Below are 26,232 nucleotides of genomic sequence, written 5' to 3' on the forward strand. Positions count from 1 at the left end.
AAGTGAATATCAAACAAAGTTTTTCTCCATTAAACTTATTTTTTGCAGCGAGCAAACCCCCCTGTACTGCCTGATGTGACAGCAAGTCCCTCACACCCCTTAACTTACATATACCAATTATGAGGTAGTCATACCTTGAAGAAAAGGGAACATTCTGCGAAATGACAATCTCAGACTTAGTATACGTTACTAAGTCCAGAATTTTACCCATTCGGTTTCCACATTTCAGGACTTAGCAATGTGACTCCCAACATTTTAAACAGTTACCCAAAATACATGGGTTGTCATTATGAGCTGCATTTCTCTTTTGCTACTTTTCTGTAGCCAACCAGGTGCAGTTTGGGAAAAGGTTATTTCATGATCATCTATAACAATCATTTCTTCTCAAACAATAGGAATGCTTGCATGATTATGCTGTTACTTGTGAAAACATTTACCAAGAACATTTAGGACACATAGCACAAGCAGAAAACTATAATTCAAAGTGGAAAGGAATGATGATGAAATGGGGGGAAGCTCAAGAAACAAGGAGAGACTGGGATTTTGGATACAGGTCTTTAAGGAGAATAACAATAATCATACAGAATATTATATCCATAAAGTAGCAGAAAGTATTCTATGAAATAAACCAACACGGGAATGGAGAAAGGAAATTCTGCCAATAGAGATGATTGCAATTAGGGATATAGACAAGAGGGGGCATGAATTTATTGGAGAAAACTGGCAAAGGAACCAAGGTATTGGGAGCAAATAACTGGAGAGAGAGAAAGGTAATAGAATGGGAAGAGGCCAAGGATTTATTTGGACTGCAGCTTAAAGATTTGCCTTCCCTATCAAGGATTAATATCAGAGTGAAGGCAAAGAGAAAGAAATAGAAGGGTCCTAAACAGAAGACTGCCACTGGTAGAGTTTTTAGTAGTATCTAATTGCATGACAACTATAAGAATAAATCAGAGGAGGTTAGAAAGGATTGGGAAGTGTGATTGGATAAGCAATTCACAAAGAAACAGTGGGAGAATATATGTATGTCTCCCAAATATGCAACAAAATCTAGAAGATTTAGGATTTTGGCTTGGAAATGTTTACATATATATTTTTATATGACAAGTAGACTCCAAAGTAGACAGCAAATGTTAGAGGTGTGATGGTTAAGAAAGAGATACTTGGGAACATATTTTCTGAGAGTGCGGTGAGTTGGCAGACTTTAAGGATTCCCTGTGGAATGCACTGTTGGAGATGCTGGATGAGCAGATTGGTGTGACGAGGGAGATGATCTTTCTGAACTATGATATGAATAGAAATTGCCTAGACATGATAAGGCTTTTGCTGTGTCTAATTACGATGGCTGCTAAAAAAGCAATTATTAGAAAATGGAAATCAGAATCTAAACCAACTATATTAGAAATAGTCAATATAGTAACAGAAATAAAACAAATGGAAATAAGATCTTTAGAAAGGGTAGGAGAAACTACATAGGAAAAAAATGGGAATTGTGGCAACAATACCTACGGGAGAGGAATGAGGTTTAAAAGAAGGCAGGACTTAAATGCACTATATAATGTTTGACTGAAAAAGATTGGGTAGATTATAAATGTATAATGTTTGCAACTGGGAGTATGTCAGTATGGTTTATGATGTAAAATGCTTGCAACTCAGATTGTGCCGGTGTGGTTTGTTTTCATTTATATAAATGCATTATTGCTTATGTCATATGTGATGGTTTAATAAAGATGTTTATTGTTTAAAAAAAAGGGCAGGAATTGAATAATTTATGTAATGTTGCTTAGGCTGTATGATGTATAGCAATATATGTGAAGTATAATGTTAATTTGTTAATACAGTTTATTTTTGTATAAATGCAAATTTGCCTATGTCACAAGTGATAATTCAATAAAGGTGTTTAAAAAATAATATTTAAAACATTGAGCATTACTCTGGAAAACCTTTAGGTCTGGGTTTGAATCCTAATGCTGATATTTGCATGCAAGGAAACTTCTGAGCATATTACCTAGCCCTTCACTGGCACACCAATAATGGTTTAATTTAATTTTCTTTAATAATGCCTTCTTTCCAAAACACATTGATGCCAAGCATATGAGGCTAGGCAGCCTATAATGCATTAGTGCTGTATATATTAGAAAGGGGCTACGATCTCACGGGGAATACTTTGTGAAAGCAGGGATGGTGTATTACAGTAATTAAGTTAGATAACACTATACATAATTTTGCCAAATACACATCAAGCATAGCTTCTGCCAGTGAAATTTGTACTCATTTTACAACAAAAAGAAAACAAACTTTAATTTGGTATTAGTCAGTAAATCTAGGCAGACATCTATACTAAGTTGCTAAAGCAATGAAGTAGTACTTAGTGTAACGCTTTTCTGTGACTTAATACTTTTGAATTTGCATTAATATTATAAGACTCGACTATATTAGGTCTCATGACCAAAGTAATCTACTTTGCCCTCGTGGTTTATCACTTATCACAGAATGAGGATGTTTCAAGAAATCTCATGTCACATGCCTGTACATGCATTATTCTACGTGTATTTAGTAATGCTATACATGCATTATTCCATATGTATTGATTACTGCCTGTACATGCATTATTCCACATGCATTGATTAATGCCTGTACCTGCGTTATTCCTTGTGCACTGATTAATGCCTGTACATGCATTATTCTATGTGTATTGATTAATGCCTGTGCATGCATTAGTCCACATGCATTGATTAATGCCTTTACATGCATTATTCCATGTGCATTGATTAATGCCTGTGCATGCATTAGTCCACCTGCATTGATTAATGTGTTTACATGCATTATTCCATGTGTATTGATTAATGCCTGTACATGCATTGTTCTGTATAGTATGTACTTATTGTCTGTACATGCAATTATCCATATGTATTGATTATTGGTACATGCATTATTCTATATGTATTGATTAATTCCTATACATGCATTATTCCATATGTATTAATTAATATCTGTATGTGCATTATAACATATCTTTTGATTAATGTCTGTACATGCATTAATCCATAAGTACTGATTAATGCCTGTGCTTACATTAATTTATATGTATTCATTAATGCCTGTACATGCATTATTCAATATCTGTTGATTAATGCCATTACACACAATATTCCATATTCCTTTATTAATGCCTGTACATGCATTATTCCATATGTATTGATTTATTCCTGTACATGCAATATTCCACATATAAACTGATTGCCTGTACATGCATTATTTCAGATATACTGATTAATGTCTGTACATGCATTATTCCATGTACATTGATTGATATCTGTACACGCATTATCCCATATGTATTAATTTGCACCATTATTAAATAGCTACAGAGCACAGCAAATAGGTTAGCAGTAAAAAGGCAATCAATTTTTTATTTTATTTTTCTTGTGTTTTATTATGTAAATATAAACATATATTTTGCTTTTGAAAAATTTTTTGACTGAAATAAATATGCTAACCTCTGTGTAAGTACACAGTTTCTTGTATTTATATATTTCATATGTTAACACCGTGTTGATGTACAGTTTTCTGTTACTATTCATGTAACCTGGACTGAGCCTTCATTTGGTCATTTGTGATCAGTCTCCAACTCAGTAAGCAAACATAAATAAATAAAATAAATAAATAAAAATTTAAAATTCACAGTTCTTGAACAGCTGATTATGGATGAGAGAGGAGGTCCTATGGATTATTGGCTTGAATACAAAGAACTGTTATGGCAATTAAGGGTCAACGCCAATATTTTTCCAGGGTTGAATGAAATGGTTTCAATAACCAGCTTTTTGAGGTTAAAAGCTGATTTTTTTATTTAATTTTTTTATCTAATTGTTGATTTTTTTCCTCTAATTGTTGATTTTTTATTCAATTGTTCACTTTATGATTTTTGTCAAAATACTAAGTTTAAAGTACATGTTGAATCATGTTTTATAGTTAGTTTGTTTTTATCTTGCATGTATAATTGTGGAACAAATATGGAAATTGGTTTGGAATGTGTTTGGAATGAGTATTTAAGAAGTGGGGTGGAGGCACTCTGTTTTTTCTGAAGAAGTCAACTGTAATCTGTGACGAAAGTGCTTAAGAATAAATTTTATCCTTGTTTCTTGTAACACCAGCCTGCTTTGTGATTTCTCAGTTTGTGTTACTTGGTTGGGTAAATAAAAATTTAGTAAATGGTCAAAAACACGTAAAAGGGTGTGTTGTCATGACCAAATGTTCACCTGGGCTACAACAACTGAAATGGCACAATTCTAGCTCCACCCATCAGCCCTATATTTAATGATATTAGCCAGTGTGATATAAGTCATGTAGGGATCTAGTATGATATCTCAAAATGCAAGATACTGAGAAAACACATCGGCAGACACAAATCACTGAAATTATTTGAAATTAAAATTGTATAGCTCATCAGATGAGGAAATGAAAGCACAGCTGCAGGTTGTCAAAACTTTTTCAGATGATATTAGAATGTCATTTGGTCTTGATAAATGTGCAAAAGCAACCTTTAAAAAAGTAAAATTGCAGCACCAGGAAAACATCAGTTTGGGACAAGAATGTGATATAAAAGAACTTGAGCAAGAGGGGGTGTATAAATACTTGGGAAATGATGAAGGATCAGCAATAAAACATGAACAAATGTGAATAAAGCTTAGTAAGGAGTACTTTAGAAGACTTAAATTAATCCTGAAAACAGTATTGACACCTAGGAACAAGATCCATGCTATAAATCAATTTGCTCTTCCTGTCCTAACTTATAGTTTTGGAGTGATTGACTGGTCCCAAAAAGTATTGGATAGATTGGATATTAAAACAAAAAGGATGTTATATGCTCACCAAATGATTTATAAAAATCACTGTATACCAAGATTATATATTCCCCGTTCTAAAGGAGGGATGGGCCTCCTTGAAATTGATTACATGTATAGATCTGCAATCATGGGACTTCACACATATCTACTGACCTCACAAGATTCAAATGTGGTGAAAGTTTTGAAACATGAGGAGAATAAATGTAAGATGACATCTGTGCTTAATTTAGCAGAAGCATATTGATGTCAAGCAGGGATGGAAATCAAACCAGAAATGGATAAAAACCAGGCAGCAACTGAATGTGCTAAAAAACAAAAGAAAGAATATAAGGTGAAGGACCAGATGAGAAGGCAAGAAATGTGGAAAAAACATAAATATAGTTGCAACTACAGAAAACTTCTGGAATAGCCTCATGTTGATCAAGAATGGATGCAGGAATGGTTAAGGAGAGGTGAATTTACATCAAGAAATGAAAGGTTAATATTGGCAGCCCAAGATAGTGAGCTACCTACACGTTGGTTTACTAAGTCCATTGAACATGTGGGAGAAACAGACATATGTAGGTTTTGTGGAACCAAATTGGAAACAGTCACACACCTTATTGCTGGTTGCGACTCTCTAATGGCAGAGGGACTGTATACCGAAAGGCATAATAATGTGGTGAGATTATTACACTGGAGATTGTGCAAACATTATGCTATCAAAGTGGCTGAAAAACATTGGAAACATGAGCCACAGAGAATCATAGAAAATGATGAAGTTTACATCACATGGGATCACCCAATACCAACAGTCCAAAAGATAAATGCTAGAAAACTGGATATAGTGGTCCAAGAAAAGAAGACAAAAGTAGCATTGATCATTGAAATCGCCACACCTAGTGACTGCAGTGTCTTAGTACAGAAAGACACAAAGTCATAAAATACCTTGATCTGCAGGCAGAAACGAGAGCCATGTGGAAGAAAGATACCCAGACAGTTCCAATAGTAGTAGGAGCAACTGGTCTTATAAAAATGAATTTACAATCGTATTTAGATATGTTACCAGTTCATGTAACACTGTACAAATTGCAGGAGTCCTTACTGGGCACATTGCGGGTACTGCGAAGAGCACTTTTGGCTAACATCAAAGAGTGAAACAATACTAATTTCATGAACTTTAATCGTACTTTGACTTAGGAATGGGATCCATTCCCATCATGGTATTAGAAATCCAAAACACTTGGAGAAATTAAAAATAGCTAAAACACCACAAGGGTAAAAAGTCGAACTGTATCTGACAGGCAAGTTCTTTTCACCCCAGATTTACAAGGCAAGCTCTCAAAACCTATATTTACCAACGTTATGGTCACACAAACATAAAGAAAGGAGAAACCTCCAAAAACAAAAATAACTCACTGCCACACTGATAGAGATATAAAACAGATAGATTTGCATATATAAATACACATACACACCTGTGTGTGTGTGTGTGTGTGTGTGTGTGTGTGTGTGTGTGTGAACACACACACACACACACACACACACACACACACACACACACACACAATGTCAATCAATTCATAAAATGATAATAAATTGTAATCTTCTGTAACATACTTTACAAAAATCACTGGTTTGCATTTTTCTCTCTTATAGTGTAACTACTGCCCCCATGATGCCATATTATAATTAGTATATATTGTTTGTATGTATATATAATTGTTAGCATTTGCCTTGTAATAACCAATCAATCAGTCATCACATTGAATAATAACCCAGAATTTCTACAAAAGGAAATGGTCCCTGGTACTTATAATTATCTAATGTCCACACTATCGTGTTTCTTTGCTTACAGATTATTCATTCTGGCATGAAATTTGCACATAGTAGAATGTGATCACATAAGTGGTTTTAGATGTTATGGTTAAGTGAGAATTTTCCTTGATTTGTTTTTAATTTCATACTGCCACTGCTGAATTCTAGTCTCTCATCCCAGACCTCTGGCCACATTATTTCTCTCTCAATATCCAGATGCATATCATTTTAGAAGTTAGGTAACAGCTGGATGACTACAAAACCTAAACTGTCATATTGCAGCCAGTGAATAACTTTTCAGTTTTAACATAGTTGCTTACCCCAATGCTATGATATGCAATGTGTTGCTACTGTATGCATATTGATATCATGAAATAACATCCAATTTGTGTGATATTTGGTTTCTGTTTATGTGTATGACTGTCAGATGATGTAATTCAAATCAAAATAGAACACATCTTTGAAATGACCAAACATTTTAATAGATGATTGTTTTGTCTTATACAGAACAGAGACTTTAATCAGAGTAAATGCAGCTATCAAAATCAGTGTACTTTAATACAAGCAGAAGCCATGTAATTAAAAACTCACCATTCAGGAAAAATATGTAAACAGATAAATATATCTAGAGGTTAAAAGCTTGCAAAAGTTTATGAAATATGATAAACTTCTAATGCAATTATTAAAGTATTTTTAATACTGACATTTTTGTTTGGTCCTGGAGGGTGATTCGCCTTATAAAATAAGATGGCAGAAAAATACCTAGCATAAAGCTTCAACCAAAATCTTTCTGTCTCACATCATGAGGTAGTTGCTCCAAAACCAAGAAAAACATTTCTTAATTTGTATATGCAATAATGTACTCATACAAAGAGTTTTTTATATAGATATTCTTGTAACAAATAACATACAAATGGTCCTAGATGCACTGAGATAGCTTTTTGGAAGTTTTCCAACGCACAAGCACTTGAGCTGTGGCAGCACCTAAGGAACAGCAATCTGATTTCCCAGCAGGACTGTAAATCCCCTCCAAATGTTTAACACTTAAACAGGAGAGGAATCCATAGGATGGCAACGTTTACAGGCACCACAGGGAAATAATACATCACTGTAACCCTTAAGTGGTCTCAACAACAGGGCTTTTCTCAACAACAGGGCTTTTAAATTAAAGCTTCTCTTGTTCACAACAGTTGGTCAGCTACCAAATGTCTTAGTTGAACCTTTGTTACTCAGAATATTGTTCTGATTGTACTGGGTAATGTTTTAATTTGGCTCAAATCAACCAAAAATGTCAGTCTACAGAACAGAAACATTAAAATGACCTTTATCATAACTATGTGATAAAACAGAGGTTATAAATTATGTCATTTTTATACTAACTGTATATGCAACAGAGTCAATGAAATCAGCAGAATATCTTTTATCGAACAATAAACATTTTAAAAAGTAATGTAATTAGAAGATATACTGTCATTCATTTTGGCTGAAAAATGATGTCTACTTGTTGAATACAAATATAAATTTAAAATCTTTTTTGTACACTTTAGAATGAAACACCTTGGGCCAGATTCAATAAAGCCTACACTAAGTGTACATTAAGTGTACACAGTATGTATTCAATAAACTTCTTATCGCATTTTCTAGTTACTCAGAAATATTACATTAAGTGTACATGTAGTCTACACTTTGTGGTAACCTTTATGAATCCTTGTCAATATTTAAAGCTGCAAAAATATCAGTAGGAAAACCAAAATTAGGAGGAAGAAGGGGTGCGTTATGTCTGTGTTGTCTGCTCACTAATAATGGTGTACGTTATTTTGTACACTTTAGAATGAAACACCTTGGGCCAGATTCAATAAAGCCTACACTAAGTTTACATTAAGTGTACACAGTATGTTTTTGTTTGTGTCTTTCGGCTTTTCCCGGTTAGGGGTCGCCACAGTGGAACTCCGGTCCGCTAATGATTGGCAGTAGATTTTTACATACTGGCTTGCCGGGCCTAATGCACAACCTTCAGCGAAGAAACGCCCATTCACGCATGTCACCACACAGAAGACGCTCTAATTGAGAATCGAACGGGTAACGTCTAACTGTGAGGTGACAACACTACCGCAGCACCACCACCGCAGTACTAAGTGTACACAGTATGTATTCAATAAAATTCTTATCACATTTTCTAGTTACTCAGAAAGATTACACTAAGTGTACATGTAGTCTACACTTTGTGGTAACCTTTATGAATCCTTGTCAATATTTAAAGCTGCAAAAATATCAGTAGGAAAACCAAAATTAGGAGGAAGAAGGTGTGCGTTATGTCTGTTCACTCAGAATGGTTTACATTTAGGGTAGACTTTATTGAATCTGGCCCCTTATTTCGAACATCAGTATTTAATTCTGTGTGAATAGCAAAAACTTCTCTTTGACATGTATCCTATCTATATGGCTGAAAGTGCCAAAATGGGGGGGGGCATAATGCGTATATATGAGGGTATGTGGCTTACTATGTCCACCCAGACCTATCATGTTCATTTCCAATGTCCAGATATTTAAATACTTAGCTAGTACTCAGAGCTGTGGAGGGTAAATCTATGGAATCAGTAAGGTGGTTAAAGTCCTCCATTAAAACATGGGTGCCTCTCACCCTTTTCTGAATGAATTTAAGTATAGGCCTAGTGGTTATAGCACCCATTGCTAGATATAAGTAAGCAATGATTAATGTTAATGTCCTCCCTCCCTGAAGTAAAACCAGTCCAACTAACATCCCCCTGGGCATGGAGAATACTGCCAGTATCGGAGTATGAGAAATGTTTTGCTTGACTAGAACTGCCACTCCCCTTCTTTTGACTGTAACATGAGCAAAAGACACCACCACCACATCATATCCCCAGTTTTCCAGTTTCCTATGCTTCCCATCTGATAGGTGTGTTCTTAAACTGGCACAGTCTCAGGAGCTATCCCCTAACCCTTTCCATTCCCTATGCCTTTCAATGGAGGAATTTATACCCATTTACATGAAGTAACCACACTGTAAATGGTGCAAAGTGACAATCTTTCCCAATCCAACTGCTGGGTCTGCAAAGTAGGTAACAAAAGGTATGTTCAAGAGGGTTGTTATGAATGTTCCTGTGGTGAGGGAATGTGAATGGGCAAGCTATAAGTAAGTCCCCAAGCAGCAATAGAAAGAAAACCTTTAAGATTAAACTGTCATAGAGCAGTAGAACTACCTTTATCACTCAGCAAACAAAACAGAGATTTTAAACAAAAACTCTTACACAATTTATGTTCTGCACTTCTAATGTTAGGTGAAACAGTTTTAATGTATGTTTCACCAGACCCCACTCAGAATAATATCCAGTCATGTGCTCAGCAGGAAATTGCTATACTAGGACAAGCATATATACCGTGTGTGTGTGTGTGTGTGTGTGTGTGTGTGTGTGTGTGTGTGTGTGTGTGTGTGTGTGATATACATACATACACACACACACACACACACACACACAGGTATATATATATATATATATATATATATATATATATATTACATACATAAAATGGATATGCACAAAATGTAAAAAGAATTAAAAGTATTCATCACTGAAAATGTTTATTACTCAAAATTAATTACATCAAAACTTTTAGTCTCCAAGTATACAGACTTGATTAAGATCATAACTTCAATAAAATTGCTAAAAGTAAAATGAAAAAGTTACATCAACATTAGAGTGTCTGTTGTCTAATGACCCAAACTTGGACTATGAAAGGGAAAGACAATAGGAAGTTTATCACCGTCTGGATACTTTCAGGCTGGAATTGTCTCAAGAGCTGACTCTTGGTCATCAAGCACCTTCTTATCTTCTTGGGTCTCTCAGGACCTGGGGAAACAGAGCACAGGCCATTGGTAAATTTTCTCCTCTTTGCCAAGGAGAGGGCCAATTCATAGTGTCTGGGATGTCCACCATTGACCTTTCCTTGAAAAAAGCGAGAGCCTCATCTATCTGAAGGAAGAGATGATCTTTCTTTGTTCCAGAAAAGTGTAAGTCATACTGGATATAAAGCGGTAGCCCTTAATGCCATGTCATCTGAGGAGATGAATCAAGGGGAGCCAAGCCTTCCATTTAGTTAATATTAGTTTGAGGTAATCACTGTCAAAACATATCTGTCTGCCTTGGTGTTGGATATCTTTTTTCTCCTGCTCTGCATTCAAGACATTCTCCTTTTGATAAAATGAAAGGGATCAAACTTTTACTAGCCTCAGGGGAACTCCTGGTTGTGGCAAGGAAGCTAGGCATTGATGAGCTCTCTGTAGCATCAACTTTGTTGTAGACTCAAGCCCTAATGTTTCAGGAACCCATGACTGTAAGAAGCAGAGCATACCTTTCTGCTCTACATCCTCTTGAAGTCCTAGTATCCCTGACGTCTTCCTCCTGCCATGGTTTTCCTGGTCATCAGCTTTATCCTGCAATGCCTGAAATCCAACAAGAAGGCTACCTAATGATCTTCTTCATGTAGTCTTAGGGAAAGATCACACATCATGCTGCAACTTATCACTTCATGTAACCCAATCAGAAACTGAGGATTTGAAGTCTTGTACTTGGGATTGAAGGGTATATCTCCATTGCATGGGTATTGCAAAGTATATCTGTTCATTCCATAAAAAACACAATGCAAGTCATATTTATAATGCTATATTTTATACTCATGCCAGTTCTAGAAAATGAAAGCAGACTTTTCTGAGCTATTTACCTGCCTATTCACTCTTTTTTTGTTTTTGCACTCCAAGTAGCTGAAACTTGTTTTGCAGAAGTATAGATGCAGGCAAAGAAATGGATCTAAATGGCATTAGTGTTGCTATCAGTGTGTCACCTGGCCTTAGCAAGCTTATATGTGTGTTCTAGTCGAGTGAGCTGTGGAGATCTTAAGAAGGCTAGTACTACATTCCCACAGTACTTTGAAGCTCTTACATTTTGCATACGAATAACTCAGAGATGGGTTGAACAAGGATATGTTGGGCCACTTATATGTTTCCCTTATCCATGAGGGACAAAGGTGATAATCCAGAGCTGAATTTGCAGTTACCCATCCATTCATCCAAATTACACCTGAGCAGAGTAAGAGAAGTATCTTGTTTATGCAGACTGGTAGACGTTCCCATGGAAGAGGTATTCTCTGTGATGGTTATACTTGAAAAGCTTGAAATCCCAGATGCTCAAAAATTACTAGATCTAGTGAAAGTTGCTTAAATCTTGTAAGTTCAAACATGCAAAAAGAAATGAAACAGTATTTCTTTTTGTCAAAATCCGAACTGTGCAGGACCATGACACAGTTGACTTTAGGGTATTCATCTTTTCCCCACTATGGTGCAGTCTTGGCGTTAGAATATATAAATGGCAGATGACTTGAGGGTGCAAGAGGGCTTGCCCCCTTTCCTTGCAAAAACAGCTGACTTTTTTTTCTTTTTTCCTAGCATTTGCTCTTGATCTTGTAAGTTTCATGCATTTGGGATTTTGAGCTTTCCATATAAAACCCTCTGTGATACATACCTATTCCACCAACATGTACTGTTTATTTTGCAAAAGAAATCAATATCCTTGAGAAGGTGTTTATGACATGTCTAAAGGGTTTGACAGAATAGATTCTGTTGGAAGCTCTATATGGGAGGCAGAGGTCGCCTCACAGTAGCTTTTATGATACTGAGAAGAGGGAGAAGCCTTTGAGATGGTCTGCATAGTTTTTACAATTTAGGCCCTTTGTTTTTTTTTTTTTTTTTGTTGGAAGTAGAAACTTTTGTGGGTATGACACTTTTGGCAAGCATTTGGACAGGTACATACTGAAAGAGACATTACACTCAGTGATCAGCTTAGTGAGTGTCGAGTACAAAAGAATAATTACATCCCTGACTTGAATACAATATGTTTAGATATACACTCTGTAATGAAAAAGGACTTCCTTATAACACTGGATACATGGTAATCAAAGGATAAGTAACTGTGAACATAGGGTCCCAGATCCTCAACTACAGCATCAATTTTCAGGGGTGTGTTGTCAATGTGATATTACAAGTGGAGCCATGCTTGCTGAAGGATACCATTATATACACGTCTTGTAATTATATACATTTTTGACACCCAGGTATTTGTTTAAGAGAGGTCCACTTGAAGGATCTTTGTATCATTTGGGGAGTTTATGATGGCACCAAATTTGCAGTCATCCACAAACCTGGTCATACACAAACTATTAACATTAGTCTTGGCCCCTGAGAAGTACATTTCAAAAAGGAGTGGCCCAAGGATTGAGCCCTGAGGTACACTACTATTGCAGATCTTTTGGAGGAGGTAGAGCCACCCACCTAGCTTTCTGGCATCGATTTGTGTGATGGTTTGCTATCCAATGATGTACACAAGGATTAACATTTACAAACTTTCTTTTTAATTTCTCTGAGTCTTTTGGTTTTCTAATATCATGAAGGAATGGCCCCCATTCCTAAATCAAAGTAAAATTAAAGTTCATGAAATTAGTATTGTTTCTGTCTTTGATGTTTGCCAGAAGTGCTCCGCAATGTGCCCAGCAGTGACTCCTCCTGCAGTTTGTACGAATTTACATGTATCTGTAACATCTTAGTGCAACTGTAAATTATTTTTTTATAAATCTCATTGCTCATACTACTGTTGGAACTGTCTGGGTATCCTTCTTCCACATTGCCATCATTTCTGCCCGCAAATCCTGGTATTTTATGACTTTGAGTCTCTGTCTGTACATAAAACACTGTAGTCAGTGGGTGTAGCAGTTTCTTTTTTTTTTTTTTTTTACTAAATATTTTTTTATTATTTCAAATAAGAGGTCTTAAGAAACATTACATGAAATAAAGATAAATAACATATTTACAATTCTAAAACATTACTAACTTCAAACCAATATATAACTATTTACATTGGTGTCTATGCAAATAACATTGAAATTCTATATTATATAAAGTTAGAAACATAAGATTATATATCTTCTTTGATCTTTTCGAGTATTTCCAGTACTTTCATCCAAGAGTAATAGTAAGAGGTAGATCTTTTAGTTCTGTTCTTCACTGTTAATATTTCCATGTAAGCAACTGTTGTTGTTAAATTCTCAAATTCTTTGAACGTAGGAGAAGCCTAATTTTTCCAGTGTATAGTTATGATTTTATGTGAAATTGCCAATAGTGACCATAGGATTTTAGTGTCTTTTTTTGGTACACAGTTTAGAATGGGAAAGTTGAATAAAATTAAAGACTTTGTTAATTGAAAATTATCATTATAAACAGTCTGAAAAAATAGTTAATGGATTTCCAGTACATATTGAGACATATACATTCATAAAAAACATGCTGCCAATCTGCTTTTATCTTGGTATGGCATCTCCAACATTGATCTTCAGTAGAATACATTTTGGCTAACCTATGTGGTGTATAGAAACTTCTAAATATCTCCAAGTGAATAATTGCCAGTATTTTGATAATGTAGAAAATTTGGAAGATTTTAGAATTACTTTTCTCTTCTTCAATTGGAGGATGGTTGTTTATTAAAGTATAATAATCCCAGTATGATTTTTCATAATAGTTTTTTGTTTTTTTAACAATTTTATAGATATTAGACAAATAACCTGCACCCTGATAAGGCTGTTTTGTGATACGAATAAGGTATTCAATGAGTTTTGGAGCTTTATGTCTAACTGAAGGTTGCATTTGTTCTATTTTATTTATAAGAAAATGCCTTAGATTTTGTAAAAACAACCAATTGTCTTTATTTATATTATAATTATAAATTATCTGTTCATTTGTTAGAATTTTCCCTTTCTCTATAAGTTGATGCCAAAAGAGTAATGTTTCTTCTTTAAGAATATTTATTTTAGATATTTGGAATGTATCTAGAATATTTGGTGTAAAAGCTATAGGGAAAATAAGAAAAATCCAAGAATTAATATTTGGTATTTTGTTTATATATGTTCTGAACACTGAAAGTGTAGAGCTTATATAGTTTGATGGCAATTTATTAATATTATTCCTTTTCCCTAAAAATAATCTTTTAACATCCATATAAGGGGTGATGGTATTACTGTTAAGTTGTCTTGTATATGATTATAATTGATTTCTATGTAAATCTGCTCATGGGCTTGTTTTCATATAGGTGTGTATGAATTATTTAACCACAGTGTTATGTTTTTAATAACAGATGAGGTAATATATAAATCAATATCCGGTAAATTAATTCCACTGTCTTCCCAATCTGGTAAATGTTTATTTAAGGCTATACGGGGTTTATTTGGAAACCATAGAAAATTTAAAATTAGTTTATTGTATCTTTGAATAATATATTTGGGAGGTGGCAATGAAAATGTTGTATTAAGTATAATATTTTGGGAAATATGATTATTTTAATAAGATATAATTTGTCTGCTGTTGAAAAAATATATTTATTCCAGTAACCAATTGTTTGTTCTATTTTGTCTAGTATTTTATTATAGTTAAATATTAGAGAATCTGTTAATTCATTGAGTAGATTTATTCCCAGATATAATAATTTACTTTCTGTTACTATATATTTAGAAAATCTTTTGTTTATATTATTTTTTTTAAATTACAGGGCATAATTTTAGTTTTGTTTTCATTAAATTTTAAGCCTGAAATATTTTGAAATTTATTCATGGAGTTAAATAGAGCATTCAAAGACTCATTTGCATCTGAGAGAGTTAATAGTATGTCATCAGCAAAGAGTTGGATTTTAAGGTTTAACATTTTATTAATACAAATGCCCTTTATGTTATTGTTTGATCTGATTTGATTTGCAATGGGTTCTATGAGTAATGCAAATAACAATGGTGATAAAGGACAACCTTGTTTAGTTCCCTTTTTGATTGTTATAGGGCCTGATCTATGAGATCCTAGTTTAACATATGCAGTAGATTTTTCATATAGTATTTGGATAAGATTATTAAAATTAGAAGGAACGTTTTAAAACTAGTGAAAGAAAGTTCCAGTTAACTGAATCAAAAGCTTTATTAATATCTAATCAGATTACATTTAAATCTAGGACTTTATGTTTGCTATAATCTATTAATGTTAGTATTCTTTTAATATTATCTGAAGTATTTCTTCCTTTAATAAAACCTGTTTGATCTTTGTGAATTAAGAAAGGAAGAAAGTGTTTGATCCTATCTGTGTATATAGCCATAAATATCTTATAGTCTATATTAAGTAATGGTATAGGCCTATATGAGGAACACTGCTTCTCATCATTATCTGGTTTGATAATTGGGGATATCAATGAATATTTCCAAGAGGGTGGTATATTCAAATCTTTCTTGGCTATATCATATACTTTTAATAATAAGGATATGGCTTGATTGGGTATTAATTTATACATTTCTGGTAGCATATTGTCTGGGCCAGGTGCTTTATTTGTCTTGAGCTTTTTAATTTGTGATTTTAATTCTGTCATATTGATTGGTTTGCTTATAATGTCTATTTGTTCTTGTATTAATTTAATATGAATATTATTTTCTAAGTATTTTTTTTATATCCTTAGTAGGTGTATCTTGATTGTTTATGGGATTATCAATGTTAAATTGGAGTCTGAATGCTTCTAAAATATCATTTAGTTCCGTAACTCTTTTGTTAGTATTAGGAATAAATATTTCTTTTATTTGCTTAGATTTAATTATTTTTTTGTTCTATTAGTTAAGTGTCTCAGATGTGCTGAACTAGAAGAGTATGAGTTTATTTTTATCTTTTCTAAGTTAATCATAATCTTATGATATAACAATTCTGTATACTTCTTATTGATTTGTGTAAGTTCTTGAACTTGAGTAGCATTACCCTTTTGTATTTCCAGTTTCAATTTATCTGCTTTGTTTTGTAAGTCTAGCATATCTTTATTCCATAACTTCCTTTTATTTATGTACCAGGATAATATTTTCCCATATGTAACTGCTTTTAATGAATCCCAGACATATATTTCTGAAATATCTTCTGTGTAATTTATTTCTATAAAGTTTTTGATTGTTTCTTCATAAAATTCTTTGAAATCTGTTAATTTTGTGATATAGGAAGGTATCCTAGTAATGGGATTTGAATAAAATGGTGTAAGCTCTATCTCAAAGACTATGGCATTATGATCAGATAAGGGACAATTTATAATTGTGACTTTGTCAATTTTTGTTATTAGGTCATTGGCAACATATATTCTATCAATTCTAGAGTTAGTTTTATATCTATGAGAATAAAATGTGAAGATTAGTGAGTCTGGTTCTGCAAATTCATTTATATCTTTTAAATACAATGTATCTATAAATTTTAATAGTGCTTTAGAGATAGGTTGTTTTCTTCTTTTAGATTTAGAATCTGTATCTTTTTCATTCATTATACAGTTGAAGTCTCCTGCCAATATCAGGCTACCCTTAGTTAAATGAATTATCTCTTCAAAGTGCTGTTTAACTGTTTTTAATCCTAGTCCTGGGATCCAATATAGATTTACTAACATATAGATTCTCTTATTTAATTCTATTGAAGCTAGACAAAACATACCTGATGTATCTTGATGAGTAGTAATTATTTTAGGTGTTATAATTGAGTTGCGAAGTAGTATAGCTACTCCTCTTTTTTGTTTTGTATTGGGAGTTTATTAGTACTGTGTAATTATTAATATTTAACTTGTTTATATCTCTATCTAATAAGTGTGTCTTTTGTAAGAAGACTATTTGTGGTTTTATGTAAGTTTATGTACTTGAATAGGCTTCTCCTTTTATTACTATTATTTAGACCATTAACATTTATGGATAAACATTTCATTTTCTAGTTTTGAGTTTGTTTTACATGTGCGGTTATGTAAATATTGTTTATTCTTAGTTCCATCTTGGATACAGAATTCAAAAAGTTTTTCTTGTATGATTTTTGCATGTTTCTGAGTGACACCAAATTGATAGAATAAAAAAAAAAAAACAAAGAACTTCCAAACTTGCAATTCTTAACCTTAAAAACCATTCCCTATCGCTATGAGGTAATATACCTCTTTGGTTAGTGAATCTAACCAAACAAACTTTCTACCCTCACAAATAATATTTGGATCAGTTTCTCTTATCCTCTTAGTTTTTAAATAAAGATAATTGAATAATATATTAAGATAATCTAATCAGCTAAAATATATAAATATATTCTTTACTCATCTTATTGTAATTCAATAATACTTATTTCTAATCAGGTTTCAAAAAGGTACAAATATTTAGATTAAGGTGGTATAATTTCAAAATAGTTTAGGGTATTAATAAACATCATGTTAAAATCTATAACTGTATGTTGCATACATCTGTTGAAAACTATTTACTGACATTACTGTATAATACAATACCATTGTTGTGTAAATGTTTTAGACTACTCAAGTCTGAAACCAGTGTTTAAATTAGTATTTACAAAGTCATATTGGAATAAAAACATGAATAGTTCTGAAACCACATCATATTTCATGTTTAACATAAACTGAAATGGAATACAATGTAGAAGTATATTAATATTTCTTTAGTAGACATTAAATATGTTCTTGTGATTGCATTTTTCAGCTTTTCAAAGACAATTCCCATGGCTGGAGACAACAAGATCAAAATTTAGACATCTCCCTTATCCAAGAGACTACTTATAATGTTGTTACTTGATTGAGTGTTTTGTTGTTAACACTTTTATCAACTTTCAGAGGGACTTTGTATAATCAAAAAGACACAGTACAGAGGTAAAACTACAGTGCACTTGACCACATTTTCAAAGCAAACATCTATGTATATCACATATTAACTCTTACATCTTAGACTGACACTTAACCAGTGAGTTTATCTGCTGACAATAAGTGCTGGAGATATAATTTTGGCTTACTTAACACCAGTAATTTAATCTTATGACTGAATAAAAGTTTAGAATTAAACATCCGGAGCTTCTCATTATATTATTTAAAAAAGTATACTGGAGAATATATCAAAATAATGGAAGCTGCTAAGATTTAAACTATTATGTATGAAAATGTTACAGGTTAAAATTCCTAACCCACTTTGCAGTAAATAGACAAAATGTATTTAAACTATGGGATAATACCTTTATTACGTCAAAAAGGTGTTTAAGAAGCTTGTTTTTCCTCTAACATCAGAGGATAGCTATGGTGATCCATGCACTGCAAGAGTATTATTTATCCTGATAATTGCTTTATGACTGTTTATAGAAATATTTAATTCAAATAATTAACTGGCATTACAACAATGTTTCTCAGAAAAGTTGTTTTACAGTTAACACTAGATAGACCGCATCATTGAGAGGATACATTTATCAAATGTCAAGTGCTTTAGCTATAATATGTGTCCCCTTGAATTAATCCCTGATGAATTTACTGCTTACTAAACTTGCAGACTAATACTGGCATCTTTTCATGTAGTCATATTGGAACATGAAAATACAGGTCTGCTGATCAGGAACAATCAGGCTGTCAACTGCTAGACAATGCTATACATTTGTCTGCAGAAAGGTTTGAGAATTACGGTTGCATTGTCAAGCATTTTTGTTTACACTAACAGTAACATGATATACCCACATACACTAGTATTGTGTCATTCTTGATAATGTAAAAAGCCAGGTAATATTATAAGAAGGGTGAAGCTACAGCCAGGTAATATAATAAGAAGAGTACAGCCACAGTCATTATTCAGATGAGTAAATGGGAACAGCATGAGCCATCTAAGGATGGATAGCTCGCTGAGTACCTGCCACAATGTATGTTCATAATGCATGGTAACTTAGTAATAAATTAGGGTGTGGGCTAAGCCTCTCCCTCTTCTACTCAAGTTGGATTTAATACAATGTGTGTGTAGAACACAGATGCTTCGACAAAGTTCAAACCTATATGGGATATAAATATTGTATAATTGACACATTGGGTTAAATCCTCTGTTGTTATGTTACTTATTATAGTTGTTTATATGATTATTGCTTTTACTTTCTCTATCTAGTATATTATACTGTTACTTAACTGCTAGATTTGCTAAATGTACATTTAACCTTCTTGTTGCATCCCATTTATCCACTTGAGGGCATATTTTGGTAGCAGGACATTAGTAGTATTTTGTAGGAGCACCAGTGTGGCAAATGGCAATTTTCCTTAAAATAAACCTGTCCGTTGCTTGACATTTACTAGTTTCTTTAGAGAATTTGTAAAACAGCAGTGATTTTATTTGCTGATGATTAATTTCTGCTCTTTAAACTCTGCTGTACAAAACATAGTAAGGGATAGCTAAAATGTCTGGAAAACTAAACTGACAGAAAGACAAGCAGATATATGTCCTTATCTATCAAGGTGCTAGAAGACATCAGAAGCCATAACTTGAAAATGCTTCAAAAAATATATATCTGTGTATATTTAGGTGAACCTCATATGTTATTTATGTTTCCTTAGAAGGAATTTAGGTTCCTGTATCTTTAAGTGTGAACCTAGCTTATTTCCTGACTAGACGTCAATTAGAAAGAGTCAGGGGATGGCATACACAAGTAAATGCGACAAGCAATAAGTAACTCGAGTTTCTAGTGATGTTTGTGGCTGTTAAATTGTCTCGAGAACCAAGAGGGAAAAGGTATGTGTTTTTTCTTTTTTATTTTCCCTTCTCTTACTTTGTGACAAACTCATGTAGTGTGCACGCGAGCACTCTAGTTTGTGGAGTAGTGTTCACAACTATCAAACTTTCCATTTTAAACATGCTATGCCTTATTTCTCTACAAAAGAAAAAAGACAACAGGCTATCTAAGCTAGTCACAAGCATCTTTCAACTCTGGATGTCCGGAGCCACAACACACCTGACTTATAGCCTCAACATATCACTTAAAACTATATCAGTATGTGCATATGGGTCAAAGGCAGAACATATTTTAAGATTATTTAAAGTAGTCTTATAATACATCTAAACTGAAATACTTCATTTCAAAAGCAACACGTTTCTGCCCAGCATTAGCGTTTATCCAAACAGGGACACTTTTAACTTATAAAAAGTAATGCTGTCAGGGATGTTACTGATAATAAGTTATATAGCAGCCATTACTATACCTATTAAGCAATATAACCATATACTGATTAAAGTATTATAAGTTAATGAAGACTTTATGAAAAGAAGAGAAAAATAAAAACAATAAAACACAAAGAGAGAAAATAAATAAATAAATGTACAAATAAATAAATAAATATTTGAGAACATTATTATGCATTGATTACTCTGATTAAGAATATGAAAATAATAGATGGATAATGAAAAATAGAGTAATGTTTAAATTATGCTTAGTATATTGATGTGATTTGAGATAAATGTATTTAAATTTATGCTAATTTTGACATTTAAAGTATAATTGAAAACAATACCTGTTTCGGTGTAACTTGAAGACAGTAAGAACTTTTCTTTTGTTGTTAGTATTATTATTTAGATTTTTACAGAATATAACATATGTAAGATTATTTGTCCTTTTTTTTTTCTTTTGCTCAACAGTTTTCCAATTATTTACTTCAGCATTTATTTTCGGTGTACTTATTGTCCAGTCCATAGATTCTTCATGTGTTATGATGTTGTTGTTGGTAAGGTATTTTATTGCTGAATCTACTGTTTCAAATATTTTTATTCCATTTGGTAGAAAAACTCTCAGTCTTGCTGGGAATAAAAGATGGACTTTCAGTTGCTTTTTCTTCAAGGTTTTTATTATTGGTAGAAATTCTTTTCTTTTTGAAACCACATTTGTAGAATAATCATTGTCAAATCTTATTAATGAATCATTGTATCTGATGGGAGAATTCGCCCAAGCATTTCTTAATATAAGATGTTTATCTTGTGTAGAAAAAAGTCTCACAATTATAGATCTCGGCTTGTTCTTACCCGGAGAAGAAGCATTTCCAGATGCTGCTATTGATCTATGTGCACGTTCTATACCATATGAAAGAGCCTCAGGTATTTTTGTTATACATCTGGTATCCAGGTTTTAAGAAAGTTTATCATATTGTCCCCTTCAGATTTTTCTGGTAGACCATATATTCTAATATTATTTCTTCTTGTTCGATTTTCCATATCATCAAGTTTTTCTAGTAAATATGTGTTCTGTTGAATTAAGAATTCAGTTTGTTGTTCTTCTATTTGGACTCTAGTGTCAATGTCACTTAATGACTGTTCAATTAGTGATATCTGTCCTTTCTGCTGTGTAAATATTTCTTGAAGCTGTTCAAATTGTTGTGAGCACTTTACTTTAAAAGTATCTATTTTATTGTCCATCTTGTCGATTTTTATTGTAAGTTCCTGTATATTTGTAATGAGAGATTGCAGGTCTTTTTTGAGAGAAGAGTCTTGTGCTGTATTCCTTAGATGACTCATGCTGTAAAGCTGATATCGGTGCTGATTTTCCAGTAATTAATTTGACAGGAATTATTCAAGTTCTGACAATAAAATTTTTCTCATAGATGCTCAGAGTTATTACAAATAAGTTAGTAATAAATATTTCTTCAAATTAAATATTATTTTGTAAAATTCCTGTCAGGAATTGTATTGCGGTAAGCGAGCTGAAATGAAGTGCAGCTATCAGTTCAGCATCCTAGCCACGCCCCTCAGTGTAGCAGTTTCAATGATCAATGCTACTTTTGTCTTCTTTTCATGGACTATTATGTTTGATTATCTTGTATCTATTTTTTAAACTGTTGATAATGGATGTTCCCATGTGATATAAACTTCATCATTTTCTATAATGCTTTGTGGCAAATGTTTCCTGTGTTTTTCAGCTACTTCAGTATTGTAATGTTTACACAATCCCCAATGCAACAGTCTTGTCACATTATTATGCCTTTTAGCATACAGTCCTTCTGCAATGAGTATATCACACCCAGCAATAAGATGTGCAGCTGTTTCCAATTCTGTTTTACAAAACTTATTTTTGTTTCTCCCACATGTTCAATGGACTTTGAAACCAATGTGTACGTAGTCCACTTTCTTGAGCCGCCAATATTAACCTTTTGTCTTTGGGTTTAAATTCACCTCTCCTTAACCATTCCTGCATTCAGTCCTGATTAACATGAGGTTGTTCCAAGAGTTTTCTATACTTGCAGCTATATTTATGCATTTTCTACATTTCTTGCCTTCTCGTCTGATCCTTCACCTTATATTTTGTCTTTTGTTTTTTGGCACATTCAGTTGTTGCCTGAGTTTTAACTACTTCTGGTTTGCTTTCCATTCCTGCTTGACTCTGATATGCTTCTCCTAAACTAAGCAGGGAAGTCATCTTAGACTTACTCTCCTCGTGTTTTAAAACTTTCAGTATGTTTGGGTCTTGTGAGGTCAGCAGATATGTATGCAGTCCTACAATTGCAGATCTATATATATATAAGCAATTTCAAGGAGGCCCATACCTCCTTCAGAATGGGGAATATATAGTCTTGGTATGCACTGATTTTTATAAATCATTTGATGAGCATGAAGATTCCTTTTTGTTTTCCTGCCCAACCAATCCAACTCCTTTTTGGGCCAGTCATTCACTCCAACACTGGATATTAGGATAGGAAGAACAACTTGGTTTATAGCTTGGACTTTGTTACTAGATGTCAACACTGTTTTCAGTATTAATTTAAGTCTTCTAAAATATTCATTACTAAGTTTTATTCACATTTATTCATGTTTTATTGTTGATCCTTCATCAGTTCCCAAATATTTATACACTTTCTCTTGCTCAAGTTCTTTTATATCACATTCCTGTCCCAAACTGATGTTTTCTTGGTGCTGCAGCTTTCCTGCTTTAAATGTTGCTTTTGCACATTTATCAAAACCAAATGACATTCCTATATCATCTGAAAAAGTTTTGACTACTTGCAGAAGTGCTTTCTTTCAGTTCCTTAACTGATGAGCTATACAGTTTTAAATTGTCCACATAAAGAAGATGAGAAGTCTTTATACTTTTTTGTTTTCTGGGAACCAAACTGTAGCCATGACCTAAATCTGTTAAGTAGACAGCTTAATGGGTTAAAGGTAAGACAAAAGAGCAGCGGTGAGGAAGAGTCACCCTGGAATATCCCCCTTTGGATTTTTATCCCTGGAATAATAACTTGCCCTTTATCATGGCTTAACTGCGGAGTGGTTTGACACTGCTTCATGGTCTGTAATTTAATCAATTAGAGTAAGGTGTATCGTATACATTTTTAAGCAGTCTTTTATCCATAAATGTGGGATACTGTCAAATGTTTTTTGTAGTCTCGCCATCCCATACTTAGATTCTTCCCCCTTTTACATTTCTCCATTATGACTTTATTTACAACAAATGATACTTTGTTCCGTATGACTTTCTTTTATTACCCTTTTGTTCTACTGGCATGATTGAATTTTCTTCTAAATGACTATAAACTCTGTCAGCATCAGTTCCAGTGTATAGTTTATACACTGTCAGAAGGCAAGTTATTGGTCTATAGTTTTTTAGGCTAGCTCGCAGGTACACGCTTAAGTAGGAGTATTGTTCTCCCAGTTGTCAACCAGGCTGGTGTCTGTTTGGGGTGCACATACAAGCAGTTCTTACTCATAAATATATACATCATAAATCTTCGTGTAAAGATGTTAATACTTTTAGCCAGAAGTTAGATACTGCATGTGGGCCTGGGATTTTCCACTTAGAAGCTTTTCTTAACTTTGTTTCAATCTATTTGACCGTTACTTCATCCCATTTCATATCCTGTACGTTTGAGCTTCTTATTCTTTCTTTTACTTCTTCTATCCATGTAGTATTCTGTTATGTTCCACAGGATCTTCCTAGATATTTCTCCAAAATGTATCTATTTCTTCTTTTTTTGATGGTGTTTCAATTCATTTTGCCTTTTTTCCCAATTCTCTATAAAACTTTTTTGGGTCATCATTAAATTGCTTATTTTGTACTTTTCCTTTATATTTATCTGCATGTCTTCTAAGATTTCTGCCTGTGCTGATATTTGTAGTTTATTATTTGCAATAGTGCATGATAGATACTGATCTGTTCTGATACTGTGCATTGCTTTTTATCACTTCACTCATTCTGTGTATTTTGGTTGATCTCTTCCCTCTTCTATACTCTTCTAACAGTGACACTTCATGTCTTAATTGCTTTATAGTTTTCGCTATTCTACATTTCCATGATGGCAGCCGATTTCACCCCTTCCTTTCCTTTACTACCCTATGTTTCTCTGGTAAGACTTTGTTATTAATTTGACTGCACAGTAATATATCCTATTTACTTCTGTTATATCACACGGATCTCTATGGATAGTCCTAATTACTGTGTTCATTTGTTTTATCAAACCTCTAACTTTTTGGGTTTTATTGACTTTCTGTAGTCTATTTCTTTCACTGATATTATGTCTGTCCATCTGTATTAAATCAAGCAACTGTTCTCTTGGATCATTTTCTTCTAAACTAAGGACACATTCTTTGTTCTCTATTTCCTGTGGGCATTCTATAGATAGTGCCATGGCATCTTCCTGTGCCACATTCTCTTCAGTTTCATCCTGTGCCATCCATTGCTTTTTCATATGGGAACTCACTAGCCTGTCCACAACATTGACTGCATTATGGTTGCAACAGTTTCCTGTTCCTTCCCTTGTTGTGCAACTCCAACTGAATATTTGTACTGGTTTTCTATGAAAGGCTCCAAGGTATCTTTATCTGGCAACTGATCAGATGTTTCTCCCTCCACTGGTTTCTCCTTAATTTGTGGATCCATTGCTGTATCCTCCTGTGATGTTATCTGAGTTAGATTTTCTACACTAAATCTTTCACTTCACAGGTAATCCATAACCTCAGTTTCTATTTCTTTAACTTCTCCATTACTAATCTTCTTTTCCTGTTTGTTTTCTTATTTTTTGTATTGTAAAATGTTCCATCTCCGGATGCCTTTGCCTGTATTTCTCTGTTCTTTTTATGTTTATTAGTTTTGCTTTCTCCTTTGCATAAATATTGCACCATATTAAATCTATTTTTCTTTCCCATGTCCATATTTCTTCTTCAGATGTCTTCTGCTCCTCCATTTTCTCCTTACTCTGGGGATTCGTTCCATCATGCTGTGATGTAACCTGTGTTAGACTTTCAACACTAAATCCTTCACTTTGCAAGTATTCCATAACTTCATCTTTTTTTAACTTCTACTTTACTAATCTTCTGTTCTATGTTCACTCTTTGTGATCTTATTTTTTTTTATTGTGAAATTTTCCATATCTTGATGTCTTTGCTTGTATTTCTCTTCGAATATCTTTGGGACTGCCTTTTTGTGTTGATTAATTTGGCTTTCTCCTTTGCATAAATATTGCACCATATCAGACCACCCTTTCTTTCCCGTGTCCATATTTCTTTTTTATACCTTTCAAAAGTCTGTAGATTTTGTTCTTTATATTTTTGCACTTCCTCGGTTACTTCTTTTTCTAAACAGCTCAAGGTTTCTTGGGCTATATAATATTTTTCATAAATCTGTTGTATTAATGAGCACAAATTTTTATTTGAAGCTTCTGACAGTTTTTCTTGTGGAAGTATTTTTCTTTCCTCTAATTTGTCTGTTAACCTTTTTGTATAT

At 33.3% G+C, this 26,232-nt stretch overlaps 1 protein-coding gene and 1 pseudogene across 1 annotated transcript in view; both read left to right on the top strand.

Annotated features, from left to right (window-relative positions):
• Positions 1-26,232, top strand: part of RIC8A (RIC8 guanine nucleotide exchange factor A) — a 669,567-nt gene that overhangs the window by 455,372 nt on the left and 187,963 nt on the right. The gene's annotated exons all lie outside the window — the stretch shown is intronic.
• LOC122812550 lies at positions 10,054-10,183 on the top strand (annotated as a pseudogene).

This window comes from Protopterus annectens, chromosome 9.part0 (genome assembly GCF_019279795.1).
Source record: "Protopterus annectens isolate FY-2018-M chromosome 9.part0, PAN1.0, whole genome shotgun sequence".
Taxonomy (NCBI): Eukaryota; Metazoa; Chordata; order Ceratodontiformes; family Protopteridae; genus Protopterus; species Protopterus annectens.